This window comes from Chelonoidis abingdonii, chromosome 1, assembly GCF_003597395.2.
Source record: "Chelonoidis abingdonii isolate Lonesome George chromosome 1, CheloAbing_2.0, whole genome shotgun sequence".
NCBI lineage: Eukaryota > Metazoa > Chordata > Testudines > Testudinidae > Chelonoidis > Chelonoidis abingdonii.
Window position 1 is genome coordinate 219,625,395 of NC_133769.1, and position 14,519 is coordinate 219,639,913.

A 14,519-nucleotide genomic window follows, 5' to 3' on the forward strand; every position below is an offset into this window, starting at 1 on the left:
TGTCAGAAGTGATTGTCTGACCTGGGTAACTGTAGTAGAAGCTCCTTAGCACAGAGAACCTCTATGGAGCACTGCTCAGTGGTTTGAACAGGGCTCATTCCTTCTGTATAAGCTTCTTTGGGTGTGGCCCACTTGCCTGAGGGGAAGGCAAGAGTATTGTGAAATGTTTGTCAGGTACATAGTATGAAACAAAAATTGGGGATAAATTAAATAACAACGGAGTGGAAATAAATGTAATAAAAAATTTGTGAACGCTTCTGTGGGATGAAGACATGGGATGGCAAACACAAATGTAGTGGTATAATGGAAAAAAGTATCTGAAACGTCTAATGTAACAGATCTGCTGCCACCTTGCTCTGTTGTGGACTGTTGCTTCCCAGTTTCTGGGACACGCAACATGCTTTCATGTTTGACTTCAGTGTGTTTTTAAATTGTTTTGTGTTTTATATCATTTGTATGAGGAGGGTTCCTTGCTTTAGCTGACCATAAAATATGTCCTTGGGTATTCTCAGGTTTGCCATATGAACAAGATGCCCAGACCAATGCAGCTGAGCTTTTATGAGCAGGCAAAAAATTAATACTAATGCAAGTCATTTTCACCTGCCAATAACAAAGCCCACCTAAAGTGAGAGCTCTGCAGTTACAGAAAAAAGCCAAACAAGAAAGTGTTCATCTGTATTGTGGTCAAACACAGGCTGTTCTAGACCCAAGGCCATTACCCCTATTGTCTACATATGCAATGAAGGCTAACTGTGCCAGGAGTTCAACCCTGGGGACAGGCAGGAACAGTAGCCGTGGAACAGAGTAATGCATGAGGAAGAAAGATGGCCCTTAAAGTCTGTGTGTGTGGCAAATTCCCTAACTGCCTTCACACTGTTCAGCGGAAGAAAAAAAGGACTTGGGTGTACCTTGATAATAGCCTCTCCCTCTGAGCAACACAGAATAACATACAGTTTGAGTTTTGATGCTATTCTTGATTAATTTTGTTAACAAAAATATTAATTTTTAGGTTTCTAAATTAGCTGTTTCATAGTTTTTGCATTTATGTATGGTACATCCACCTAAAACTACACACCTCTGATGACACTACTTGACTGTCCCAGTACCTGCACGAGAGAAGTTGTGGGCAAAAAGTAGCTGGCTCATGCTCAGCCAAACACTTTAAGCAACTGTACAGGTGCAAATCACCACCCTGCACTTTAAGCAGGAAGGGGTTTGTCTGGGTGGCAAGGAGAAGAGATCAATGCTGTCTGGCTTGGGGAGAGGTGAGGAGATGACTGGAAGAGCAGTTGGAATGGTGGATGACTCACCACCTAGGAATGAGGGGTTTAAAAAGATCAGCATGGGTTTGGCCATTCCCCTCTTTCACTCGAAACAGGCTGGGCAGCACCGACCCTCCCTCCCTAATTAGGTCACAAATATGCCAGGTATTTATCTATATCTGCTATGGGTGTTACGCTAGCTGCCCCGCTAAGAGGGGGCTGGGAAGGAATTTTTCTATTACCACCATATTGGCCAGGTGCAGTGGTTTTTTTTTTTTTCACCTTCCTCGCAGCAGGTTCAGGTGGGCTCTGTTCATGCATGGCACGATGGACTGTAGGCCATATGTTGCAACTCATTATTTAAGTGTATAGCAGGTGTTCAGTGCAGGTACTCCCTCCATAAATTAAGGCACAAAAGAATGGAAAAATGGCTTGGAAAAGGAATTAAGGAGAGGTGCTTGATAATTGAGCAGGCTAGGAGCCAGCTGGGGACTCCTTTGATTGGTACAGCACGGACCTCCTCCCCCAATCACAGTCCCGGCAAGAGAATTTCTGGAGGGACGATGATGAAAAGGGAGAGGAGAGCTGATGGAACCCCCCGCCCCTCAAAAATATATAGAGAGATATATGGGCTGGAATTGAAAGGTCCTGACAGTGGATCTGCTGGAGGGACACACATTTTGCACCTGCACTGCACATTTTTTATCCACTGGGTTAGTCCCAGACATCTATCTAATAATAAAGTTGCAGCCTGATTAAACCCATACCTAATGTCTTCTGACAATCTTTCGACCTAGCCAGACAATAATATCACTTTCTGTTGAGGATATTTGCCTTCTGATGGACAAGGCAATGCACAATCTTGAGGTCCTATGGAAATAATCTCTCCTTCTATATCCCTAAATGTTATCTGTCATGGTTACAGGACTAGCTGCATCTCTGCATCCTTTCTGGTCTCTCTGAATGCACCCCCCAAGTGTTCAGCCTCATGTGTTTACCTGTCTCAGGATGGATTTCACAACTCTCCAAGTCCTGGGCTACAATATCCTGTGTATCCACCATTCTTAACCTGCAGTTCCAACTGGGTTCAGGCATCTGCAGTTCTTCCCTTCAGGTGTTCTACAGTGATCAGATAGACTTCTTCAAGCCAAAGTATTGTTTACTTTAGCAGTAGGAACAAAGCATTAGAGAAAAAGGGATTTTAAAACAGTCTACACACATCTACCTTACCTAAAGCCTTACTATTTCCTGATGGAGGCAGGCCTAACTTCTTCAGACACCTTCACCATGGTCCATGTGTATCAGTCTGCTTCTCTTGACCCAACTACTGCCTCTCTTTTGAGAGAGTAACTCTTCTACTCCTCCCTGGATGATTTTGTTCTTTGGTGCTCCTGATCTTTGACCTGTCTGGTCAAAAATAGTTCTATAGTTTCATCAGGAGGTTGAACTAGAATTATCATAATGAATAGTTTGTCCATTGTCCCTTAACAACTCTGAAGTGTTTGCTGAGAGGTGGCTCATCTTTAACCTTTTTTTTCCCTTTGCCTGTTTTTCCAGACAGCTTCCTGTTGAGTTAGGCCCATGTAGTCATACAGAAAACATCCCAATAACCAGGGCAACATACAGTCATCCTACAAATCCATCTCACTAGCAGTGGCCAGAAACTCCTCCTCTAATTTTTGGCTAGCCAAAAGTCTTTCTGATCTGAACCTCTGCATGGTGCTCCATGTTTTTTGTCACATTCAAGCTAGATTCCTCCAGAATTATCTGGCATTAGCTAGCTCAACATGCAGAGATCCAGAGACAGGCCACTGAGAGCACAGTGCAGCAATACTCTGCGATACATTGACTGCCTATCCAAGTCATCATGTATTTCAAAGTCTTTGTTCTAAATACACTAGATTTCTTCCATTTCAAGGTCTTTTTCTCAGTACAGCTATTTCTCCATTCGCCACCACGACAACTACAGTGTCAACAGGGATGTTAGCCCTAATTGTCTCCTTGGTGAACTTCTAAGGGTGTAGGCCAGGGCTTTCTCATGAAAAGGCATTTGGCTGTGGAACTCGGGACCTGCCACTTTTAGAGACATTTATTTTTCTCAGTAAAAGGCTGCATAATGTCATGGACAAGGAGAATCCCATTTTAGAAAATGGAAGTAAAACAAAGTTAGGGTGTGGAGTAAGAACACTTGTGGAGGGAATTTAATTATATATTTACATAGTCCTTACATACTATCATGATGATACATTAGAAATACATAGTGTGTATGTATATGCAACCTTCTTATGTGCATTTTAAAATAGAAAGTGCAGGTGCATATGACTAGTCAAGAAATGTAGGTATCCAATATATGTGCCCCGGCACTGTATTCTTGAAATACGTTATTACAGTGTTGTGTAACAGCTACCTAATGAGCCCTGAGCTATGTGGTGATATTGGATGCCTTCACACTTTGAACATTTGTCACACACTAATATTTCCCTTTGTTAGTGAATTGTGTACTCAGCAAAGATGATGGTCTAACAGCCCTAAATACTAACGACTTTTATTCCCTGTGCATGCACCAAATGGGTAGCTGAGTGTGAACCTTCCCTGCAAGTGTTTTTCAATGCTTATCTGGAGATTAATGTAATTAACTGTTAAGAATAAGTACCAAAATTTAAAACAAATATCTGGCAATAGCCCACGCTTTAAATATATTTGTTTACCTGTGTTGTATAACTGATGACTTTTTCCTGTATAGCAATTAATAACTACATAATATACTTCAGCTATTGCTCTGAGCTAATCTTTTAATTAAGTATTTGGGTTTTATTTTTCTAAGTTTGCAATATAGTTTTTAGTACATTACAGATGTTTTCATTAGAATACAATAAAAGAAGACAAGACTGAAAGACAGATGAAGTATTCAAGCATTGTAGCTAGTTTTCCAAAGCTTCTCACAGGAATGTGTTTGAGTGCTGATAAGGCACTGACTATATTAAAAAGACATAGAGAGTATAAGTAGAATTTATTGTTTTTCTTTTTTCAGTCACCAGACGACTCCTCTTTGCATATGTCAGCAAACAAATAGTACTGATTTTATCTCTTCTAAGCATATTGAAGTTCATATTTTCAAGTGGCACATCTTAGCATATTCTTTAAAAAAACAACCCTAAAAATGATATGTTTCTGCCTTTTCAATCTGGTATTGTTTATAAGCTGATTAGAGACTGGTTGCTAGCAAATTACAGCTATTTGAGGTCAAATCAGAACCAAAAGTCTATATAGGAATTTAATGGAATACAACTGACCATGCAATCCAGATTGCAAGCTTGCTATCATTTACCAAGATTGTGTTACTTATGCAGAAATAACAAATGCCGATAAATAGCAAATACTGAAACAAATAACTGGATGACTGGGAAAGTTGCCTTTTGTTGTTGTTTCTCTCCATTTTTTACTGTCTGTTCCCTATTTTCTTATCCTTTTTATTTGGTAAAAATAAGGGCACAGGTCCTAGACGGTGATCAGACAGGTCCCTTCCCCCAGCACTCACATCTGCAGAACAAGTGCTGTTCTGGTTCTCTGGCAATGTTTAAACAGTGTATATAAAGCCTATCTCTTGCCAACTGAAGTCATCACCTATGTGATGTACCATCCTGGCACCTGGAATCCAGTTTCTATTCTCAAAATTCTGTCCTAGTACCAGGTCAATGACTACAACAAGCAGTGTTTTTACTATCTTGGTTAGTATGAATAATGCTGCGCACTGCTTTGTCAAAGGATATATGGTAGAGGATACATTTTTTCTTTTATTCTTAAATTTCCCTAAATCTCATCTAAAGAGTTAATATAAATCAAAATAGCTGCATCTATCAATTCAATATTCTAGTAATTCCATAAACTTAATACATAGATGGGCAATTCTAACCTTTTTTAGAAAGATTCATATAAATAAGCTAAAAAGTGTTTCACTGGAGAATACTGAACACCATACTGAGGATGGTAATAAACACAGAATACTTAGTATCCTTGTATTTTCATTTAAACAAAAATCTCAATATCTCTCACATTGAGTGTACTGCAGGGTTTTTTAAACCAACATTTGGAGATATATAGATGTTACCACAAAAAATAAGTTATAGCATGACGGTAAGACCATCCATGAAATCATATGTGAATACTGACACCTGAGGGGTTAATTTTAAGTGAAGAAAAACATTGGTTACAGTTCATTGAAAATAAAACTGAAAAGTGATCTATGGTGTGTTGGGGGTGGCAAGGCAAGGAAAAGGCCAGGGATTTGAAAATAAACCACAGAAGGTTAATAAAAAATAAGCCTAACTGAATTTAGATTAACTTCCCACTGTACATTTGTGACATTACTAAAGGTACAATCTGGACTGTTGAACAGCGGTGTCCCCTTAACTCTCTAGCCTGGAGTACCGTTTACACCGCTTTGCTGGCAGAACACCCACTTCTGGCCTACTCACGCACCTAATTCACTCCCAGCTAAACACATGCGCACTCTGGTCAGTCACTCATGAATTACATACAGGTGACACTCACAAATTCCCAGTCCCTACATTGTCCCCTAGAAGTGTACATTTTGTACAGCTCATACCCCCCTGAAGAATACAAGCTCATAGAAGGTCCATCATTTCATCAAAGGAAAATGTAAATACACCAGCCCTGTTATTCCAAATGGAGTTTTCCATACACTGTAATCCAAACACACTGGTTAAGATAAAATGATAAGTTTATTAACTACAGAATGATAGATTTTAAGTGATTACAGGTAGTGATGCATAAAAGACAGGACTGGTTACAAAATAAATCAAAGTATAAAACACAGATAATACCTAACTTAACAAGCTAGGTGAACTAAAAAGAAAATGTTTTTTTTTCTAACTATAGAATCAGTAAATGTCACAGGCTGGGTTTCCTTTCAGCCTGAAACCCCTCTTCCTTAGTTCAGTGTCCTTCAGGTATTCATTGATGTTGTGAGCAGAGAGATGGGAGGAGAAAAGGTGAAGTGGAGGCTATTGTCTCACATTTTTATACCCCTCTCCCCTATTTGAGGATTATCCTCAGTAGGGATGCAGGCAATAAGCAGTTTTTTGTAGATGTGAAGTTTGAACCATTACTGTAATGCAATATAAATTTCTTGTTAACTTCTTCCCCCTGCTGGAGAATAGCCTCTTAAGCAGGCAAAAGCCTTTTAACACTGGCTGGGCCAGTGTCTTTGTCTCTGAAAAACTGGTCTGTGGGTGTTACCCAGAATTATAGCATATTTCAATAACAATCATAAAGTATAATCTCATAACCTCACATACAGTGTTGCTACACATATTTCAACAGGATCATGATATTCAGCAGATTATGACTTTTCAAATGATACCTCACAAGGCATACTTTGCACAAAATGTATCACGATCTTTTAAAATTGGTGAACATAATAGTATAGACTGTAACAACATTATGTATTCCTTTTCTAATTACACCATGAAGACTGAAATTATCAAGTCATTCAATTTATGTGTTCACTATGCAAACTGTTCATAAACTGCATATTTAAACATTTTCTATTGTGCTGACAGCATATTACAGCAACATTGGGCATCAAAATATTTTAGATCAATAGTTCTGAAATTATTTGGTAAAATCAGGAATACTGATTTGTATTTTGCAGACAAGTTTGATCAAAAAATATTATTTTCTGTTTTTAAGTCATTGTTCTGTCACACTATTGCTGTGGTGCAATGAAATCCAATCCACAATCCAAAATAATTTCAGTCCAGATTTTCCATAGAGCCTTTGCTACACACAAAGTTGGCTAATGTGCCATTCAGCATCCCAGCAGCTCTTTCTCTTCACACTAGCAATGGCAAAGCTTTGTGCGGATGCACTGCTGGATACTCTGAACTAAAATCAGTCGTGGGAACTTAGCTGATTTTGTACACGTTATTAAAGGTAAGAGAGCAAGCATGTGTGCGCGTGAGAGAGAATCTGTTAGTCAAGAGAATGGTGCTTTAATGCTATACAGGCTGCATCTTAAGTCTTCTATTCTGATGCAGGAGTCTGAGCAATAGGTGGGAGGGGATGCTTTTGTACTTGAAATCAGAAGGTCTAGAATAAGTGATATCATCATAATCTCTAGTTTAGAGCTTGTGACAAAATGATATAATTGTCAAAGAGCTCCAGAAATATATCCCTCAATTATTTCTCTGCTCCCAAGTTAAACCTAGTTGTATTAAAAACAGCAGTAGAGGCCAGCAGCCCAAAGCTGCAAGGTGCTTTGAGCATCCCTTGTCTTACTGCTTTTGAAGTCTCCTTCTTCTAGCCAATTTGGTTGAATACTCTGTAAGGGGTATTTCATGCACACTTATCTCTACTGGAGTGTTTTCTTTTTCTACAATCCACCAGGGAGCAATAGATTTTAACAGTAACAGGCCATTTTAAAAGCTTGAATCTTTTACTGCACTTAAAGGTGTTGTTTTAAGAGACTTCTTTTACAGCCATTTAGATGTTTATGATTTATGTCTGTAATTAACTTTTTAGTTTTAGTGTTGGATCTGCCTACATTTCACTGAGTTCGCTGTGAAAGAAGTTCAAACTTTGTCTTAACCCCCCCCCCCCCCGAATTAGTAATGCTGTCCTAACTTATATGTGCTCTGCATTATCCATTTATATGTTTTGCAACTTCATCTATGCATTAATGTAATATCAAATATTGTGGTGCCACAACATGGAAGAATACAGATGTTGATGCTCCAAAGCACGTTTGAATTTTGAGTAAGAGGCTAAAGAGCAAGAGAGAGAGATTTTTTAACATTTGGACTGTATAGAACTTTATTTTTTCTTCTTACAATACAATATGAAACTGCAATGTCTTCTGATCATTATGTGATGATTAAAGAAAGCTTAGTTTCCAAATTAATCTAGGTAACATCAAGAAAATTGCATATTTATAGTATTGTGCATAGTTTTTTAAAAGTTTATGTCACAAATAGCTCAAAAGACTTTCTTTCAAAGAAAGACATCTTAGCAAGTAGTGAATTTCATAACTTCACTTTCCTATAAACTTTATTTTAAAGTTTAATTCTGAGAGGAATTATTTCAGAAACATTTTATATAGTTTTTCACATGAATTTTCTAATTTGGGTCTTTACTCAGTTAAAACCTGAATTTACATCATATGAGGTTTATATTTCAAATGAGGCATGTTAGGTAACAATATGAATAGCTAAAAGTATGTATATATTATATTTTCATACTACTTGTGGTATTATCATGATCATGGAAAACGTGAAGAGGGATTCTAAATTTTAGTATTTAAATGACTTGTAGAAATGCAGACTGATATTTTCAATAGCTTTTCATTATAGTTTCTGCCATTGAGGCAGTGTGAGGGCTTTCAGAAAGATGGAGTAGTGTAATTACCAGGTGCACATGTTCATTAATCCTTTTTGGCTAGAAAGAGCTTCAATTTCTTCTCCAGTGGCCCATTCGTAAAGCTATAAATATCTAAATTGTGTCAGCCAAAAAGTCACGCAGAATGGTGGCTCTTTTTGAGTTCAATTTCATGCACTATTGCTTTGGTCTTGTGAGGGAGTGTTTTGCATTCCTCACGATGGGTATTAGTCCTCTTCCTTGAAAAAGTTCAGAAAACAAATTGTTAGATAATTGATTATTTGGTTTAAAATATACATGAATTTTACCCAGTATTATTCAGCAAAAATAATAAGAATAATATTTTTTTTTTTAAAAATCACAAAAAAGTAAGTAACCTGTTTAAGTAATGACCTAAAACCATACCAAGATATTTTGAGACTCTGCCACAATGTTTTAGTAAACAAATTAAGAAAATATATCTTCTATATCTATATTACAACGGAGACATTGGGAATGTCCAACTCAAAAATTCCATGTTATTTCAGGGCTTTCATTTGGATGTACACTGGCAACTGATTAATATGTTGAATGTTTGCATTTTTATGCTCTTAGCTTTTTATAAAGTTTCCTTTATCTCTATCAGCCTATACTTCTTTTTAAAAACACAATGACTAAATAATGTTGTAATAACAGAGATCCTAGGTGTTATCTGCATGAGATTCTGGAACCTTTATATATTTCAAATATGTAAATGTATATTTACACTTTCTATGTATAATTTTTGTATGCCTAATTTCTTTGATGTAGGAGTTATGTGCCTTCCTGAAAATAAGCTCGCTAACATTAATTGGAACTGCAGTAAACTGTTCCTTTTATACAGTGAAGGAGGGAACAAGCCCTTCAAAGCTTAGAAGCTGCCATTCACCTTGTAAGGCTGTCTCTTCACTGCAAACCTGAACTGTGTACCCATTAGTTCTGCAGTCATGAAAAAGCCTGTAAAACAACTTTAAAAAATCACTCCCAATTTGCAGTGACTTCAAATTATCTTGCAAACATGGGAATAAATGAAGATTCTTTACTTATTTTCTTCATTTCAAATGGTTTTACAGATTTTGTATGTTTGAGGTGAGCTCAGAGCCTGAACTGGTGACTGTATAAGAAAGATAGAGAGAAGAGGAAAGGCAGGATATGTGGATAGAACAACAAAATGGTTATGTCTCTTTAAAAAGAAACATAAGGGAGAGAGTATAGATTTTACCCCCAAATAGTACATTTTAGCTGCTCTGACATTCTGCAAAATTATTTAGGAGAGTCAGAGTGTTAAAGCCACAAAAAAGGAAGGGTTGTGGTGGAGGCGGCAGCGGTAATTTTTTTAAAGAAAAAATGTGGAAATGTACTTGGTATATTTCTTTGCTGCTTAAGAGAATGAATGCAAGAGATGAAATGCCAAAAGAGGTTGGATACTTCCACTGTCTCTGAAGGTTCTCTGAAACGCAAATACCCCTGTTATCACTGCTGCTTTTTCCAGTTACATTAGGAAACTGTCCAGCAAAAGATCAGCCCTCAAAGAGCATAATGATTTCCACTTTGAGTTCCTGTATCAGATGTTCTGAAAGCACTTGCCAAACATGAAATAATTAAGCCTTTACAACACTCCTTTTAGGTAGTTAAAGATTATGTAAGGATCACTTCATCTATGTTGAAATGTAGCCACCTCTAAGGTGGAACATAGCAGCTGTCTAACAGAAAACTGTACTTGGCACATGTATAACTACACTGCCTGAAATTAAAACTGCATGGGGTAGTTTAATCAGAATGCAATTATCTGAGTTAAGATTGGCCTGGGCAGTGGGGCTAACTCCCCTACTTTATTTTAAATGCCATGAGTTTTAATATCTATGTGTTGTCAGGAGCATGCGTTTACATGTGCTACTAAATATGGCATCTTTGTTATGTTAATAACTCTGAAAGAACATTTACATTTGGTGGCAAAAGGCTCCCAGTCTATCTGATATTTGGAACTTACTTAACATGCTAAATGTTTAAATCAGCATCCTTGCTGGAATAAAAAGTAAGTTCTAGCAAGCCTATAATCCCTTTTGACACAGTTAAGACTCAGGTGCATCAACTGCAATGAGTACCCAAAATAAACAACCCCAAAACTCATGGAGCTTTCTTTGTCCTCTGATCATTTAGCTATTCAATCCTTGGTCCTGACCAAGATCTTTCAAAGAACAAACAATAGCTAATGAGTTGTAATATTTATGTAATTTCTGTCAATTCATTGTACAGATAGAAAATCTTATAACCACTAAAGGCTCTCTTCTGATTTTATATTTGTGCTGTGTCTTGAATAGCCTCTCTCTCCACTTGCATTTGCAATAGTTGAAATGTGTCCCTCATATCTGAAAGTACAACCATGTCCAAAAAAAGTATAATGGAGAAGAAATTGAGACTGTAGCCTCAGGATCAAGCACTGAACCTATTGTGAAGGATTGTTAATATCAATGGATACCTTTTTCTCTCTCTCACACACACACACCCTTGTCTCTCAGATAAGAGTCTTATTGCCAGTAGAAAACTCAGGACTAGTAAGTGAAGTTCAGTGTGCACCATTGCTGGTCTAGCTACTAAAAACAAACAAACCAACCCCAACTATATAGCAGTTACTTTATTAAACCTATAAAACATATTTTCCCTCCAACTTTGTTTTTCAGTAGAATTTACAGTTTTATTTTATAAGTTTTAAAATTTTCCTTGATGTAGGAAGGGCAAAAATGAAACTCAGTTTTACTTGTTTCCCAACATCACCCACTCCTTTATTTTAAACACACTTTTTAATTTTTCTTTCTATTACATTTTTCTTTGTAGTTATATTAGATAAGTGCAAACAAAACTCATGACAGCAGAATAAAAAGAATTAATTCCAGTTCTGAGATACAAACCGTGAGAGATAAGGGTGTTAGCCAGCATCTCACTAGATGGCTGTGGCTGCCGGCACTGATAGGCTAGATGTCTTCCCAACCTTGGTTCATCAGAAGAAAACTTATTAAGACATTTCTGCTAGACTCACCATACTTTTTAATGAAGATTAATGGTGTCTTACTCAAAATGCAGTGAGCCATGGGGCACCCTTTGCTAATTTCTTGTTTTTTGTAGTTCTTTTTAGAAGAAACTTACTAAGGGAGAAGAGTTCACATTTATGTGAAGCTATATTATTTTACAATTAGTGTAATAGCAATATGTCAAATTATTGATGGAATAAAGTAGCTGTCTTGGCATTATTTTACAAAGGTTCTTATTGGTTGGCTTTATCCTCCAAAATGGTGAGTACTTCATTTTCAAGCCTTTTGTTAGGGCAGGATGAGAAGATAGCCTAGCTGGTAATATTTAGCAAAAAAATAGTTGCAGAAATGGTAAAATATTTTACTTTATATATAACACGTCTATTGTCAAACCTACTGTTATTCAGGGCAGATATAAGTGAAGCTGTTCCAAATTTTCTCACACTACAGTTCTACACATAAATGGAATTGCAATGTGCAAATCACCTTACTAACATTGTTATTTAATGTGCATATTGCAACAGTTCCAAAGCTCATCTACCAAGCCAGGGCTCTATTGTGCTATGCGCTGTGCAATCTTACGGTACGTGACCAGGTCTTTTGATAAAAGTTCGGTCTTTTTTTTTTTTTTTTCTTTTTGAAAAATAAGACAGGAGGACAAGGCAAACAAGTGAGATACGGGAAAGGGTAGCATGGTTTAGCATAAGTTAGTTGTGTACAAAACTCTTGGCCAGTTAGTAGCAAAAATCATAACTCACTGGAGTTTGTTGATGGCAATCTTTTTCTATCTACCTTAGGTACTTCAGTGGTCCCCATTAATGTGGTAGCTAAGTGACTCATAATCTTTTCAATACATTTAGCCTCACAACAGACTTGTGCAATAAGGAAGTACAGTTATCCCCTTTTGTAGATGGTGAAATGAGGCACAGAGGCTAAATGACTTGCCCAAGTTCACATAGGACTGTGGGGAAGCAGGGACTTGAACTCCCAAATCCTACACTAGTTCCCTAACTACTGGATAACCCTTCTCTTCAGCTTTTTTTGAATGTGTTACCATATAGGCAAGTTTTCAGAACACTTGCAGAAGGAAAAAGGTGGTGACTTTGTGGATTTCTGACTGGGGATTTTTCCCACCTTATAATGAAGTTTTATCATGTAAAATGGCTTGATTATAAAAGGGATTCCACAGAAATTCATTTTAGATCTTTTAGTAACAGTATTAACTTCTGAAGAGGTTTTTCCAGAACATCTAAAGTGATTAAATAGTAATAGTGTAATAGTAATTAGGGTAGTTCATGTGTTTTAATTCAGTTAGACATTTCGACAACCAAATGTAATTATTTTGTCAATAAATTAGATCTAATTCTGGTTTCTATCTAACTGTTCATTCTTTTTATGTGATTAAAGGAATCCTACAATATTCTTTTTTTAAAAAAAATAGAAGAGTATATCTTTATTTTCTTTTGATACTGACCTCCAAAAAAGGAATGTCACCTCAGAAAGGTACACAATAAAAAAGGTGTTGTGAATGTTAATAGTTTTCATAATAGTTTCAAAAATGAATTTCAAAAAGGAATGAAGATGAGGAGGACTGGTGTGGTTTTTGGCCTTTCCCATGATTTTGTCACTAATTGTGTAATACTCCTCTCCGTAGCTCCTGATGCCTCGTTGATTTTGCTTCTGTTTTCAAATTGCATGTTAAAACACAGATTTTGTTCCTTATCTATGCCTCTTAGTTTCTCTCTGCACCTTGGCTTTGTGTTTGATTTCATCATAAATAGTCTTTGTGTATCCCTCTTCTCCCATTTTACTGAAATAGTTAAGGGAAATAGCCTTCATGAGCCTGAAGAGGTCCCTGGGCAGCCTACTTCTGATACAGCAGAAAACTCTCTCTTGGCTCCTTACTTGGCAAAGGCTCCAGTTCAGCAAAGCATTTAACCATGCTTTAAATTTCAAAAAGAACCCAGAAATCAGTGGGACATTTAAAGTTAAATGTGTGCTTAAATGCTTTGCTGAATTGGGCCCTTAGCTGGTAGCAGGGCCGGCTCTGGCTTTTTTGTCACCCTAGGCAAAAAAAAAAAAAAAAAATTGGGGCAAAGCAAACAAAACAAAACAAAACAAAACAAAAAAACCCTGCGTCGCAACTGGAGTGGCAAAGCTCATCCCATGGCCCTGACCACTGCGCTGCCTGCCGGGAGGGCACCGCGCTGCTCTGCAGGAAGGATGCGGGCTGCCCCGCCGGGCTTGCTGCAGACCTGGCATCGGCTGGGGCAGACGGAGCATGCAGCTGGCTCCCAGCAGGGCACTCCACACCGCCGCCCCCTACAAAACTAAACAAAACAAAAGTGGCCGTGCCGCCCTAAGATTGAATGGAATGCCGCCCTGTAGAATCTGCCGCCCCAAGCACGAGCTTGCTTGGCTCGTATTTGCCTTATTTGCTTTGTGGTCTGTCTTCTCTATTCTGCTGCAGTCCTCAACCACTACAGGGTTTGACCTACCTGTCGCACTACTCATGTCTGCAAAAATGTTTTTTTCCCACTCTCTTTCCTCTCGCACTGTGCAGCTTCAGCAATGCACAATACCTGCCTCAGTAGCCCACGTTCCTCTCTCGTCTTTTGAGGAGTTTTTTTTTCCCCTGAAGCTCATTTGGAAAGTGCTATTTAGAGTAGTTCCTTTTACCATGTTGCCCCAGACCTTTCCACCTACTTTCCACCTCAGATTTCCAACTCCCCACTAAAAAACACACTTTCAGCCACCTACTCACACCGTGCACACCTGTCCCCATCATGACCCTAGGACCCACTACGCAAACCTT

General features: G+C 37.9%; 1 protein-coding gene across 9 annotated transcripts in view; it reads left to right on the forward strand.

The window, feature by feature from the left end:
• The window catches only part of LOC116825693 (dystrophin), a 1,328,444-nt gene that overhangs the window by 358,040 nt on the left and 955,885 nt on the right, over positions 1 to 14,519 (forward strand). The window contains exon 1 of one of the 9 annotated variants that reach the window (XM_075059831.1): positions 7,133 to 7,217. The exons of the other annotated variants lie outside the window; for them this stretch is intronic. The gene's annotated coding sequence lies outside the window, so the exon portion shown is untranslated. Of the gene's footprint in view, positions 1 to 7,132; positions 7,218 to 14,519 lie in introns of those variants that run through there. 9 annotated transcript variants of the gene reach the window in all.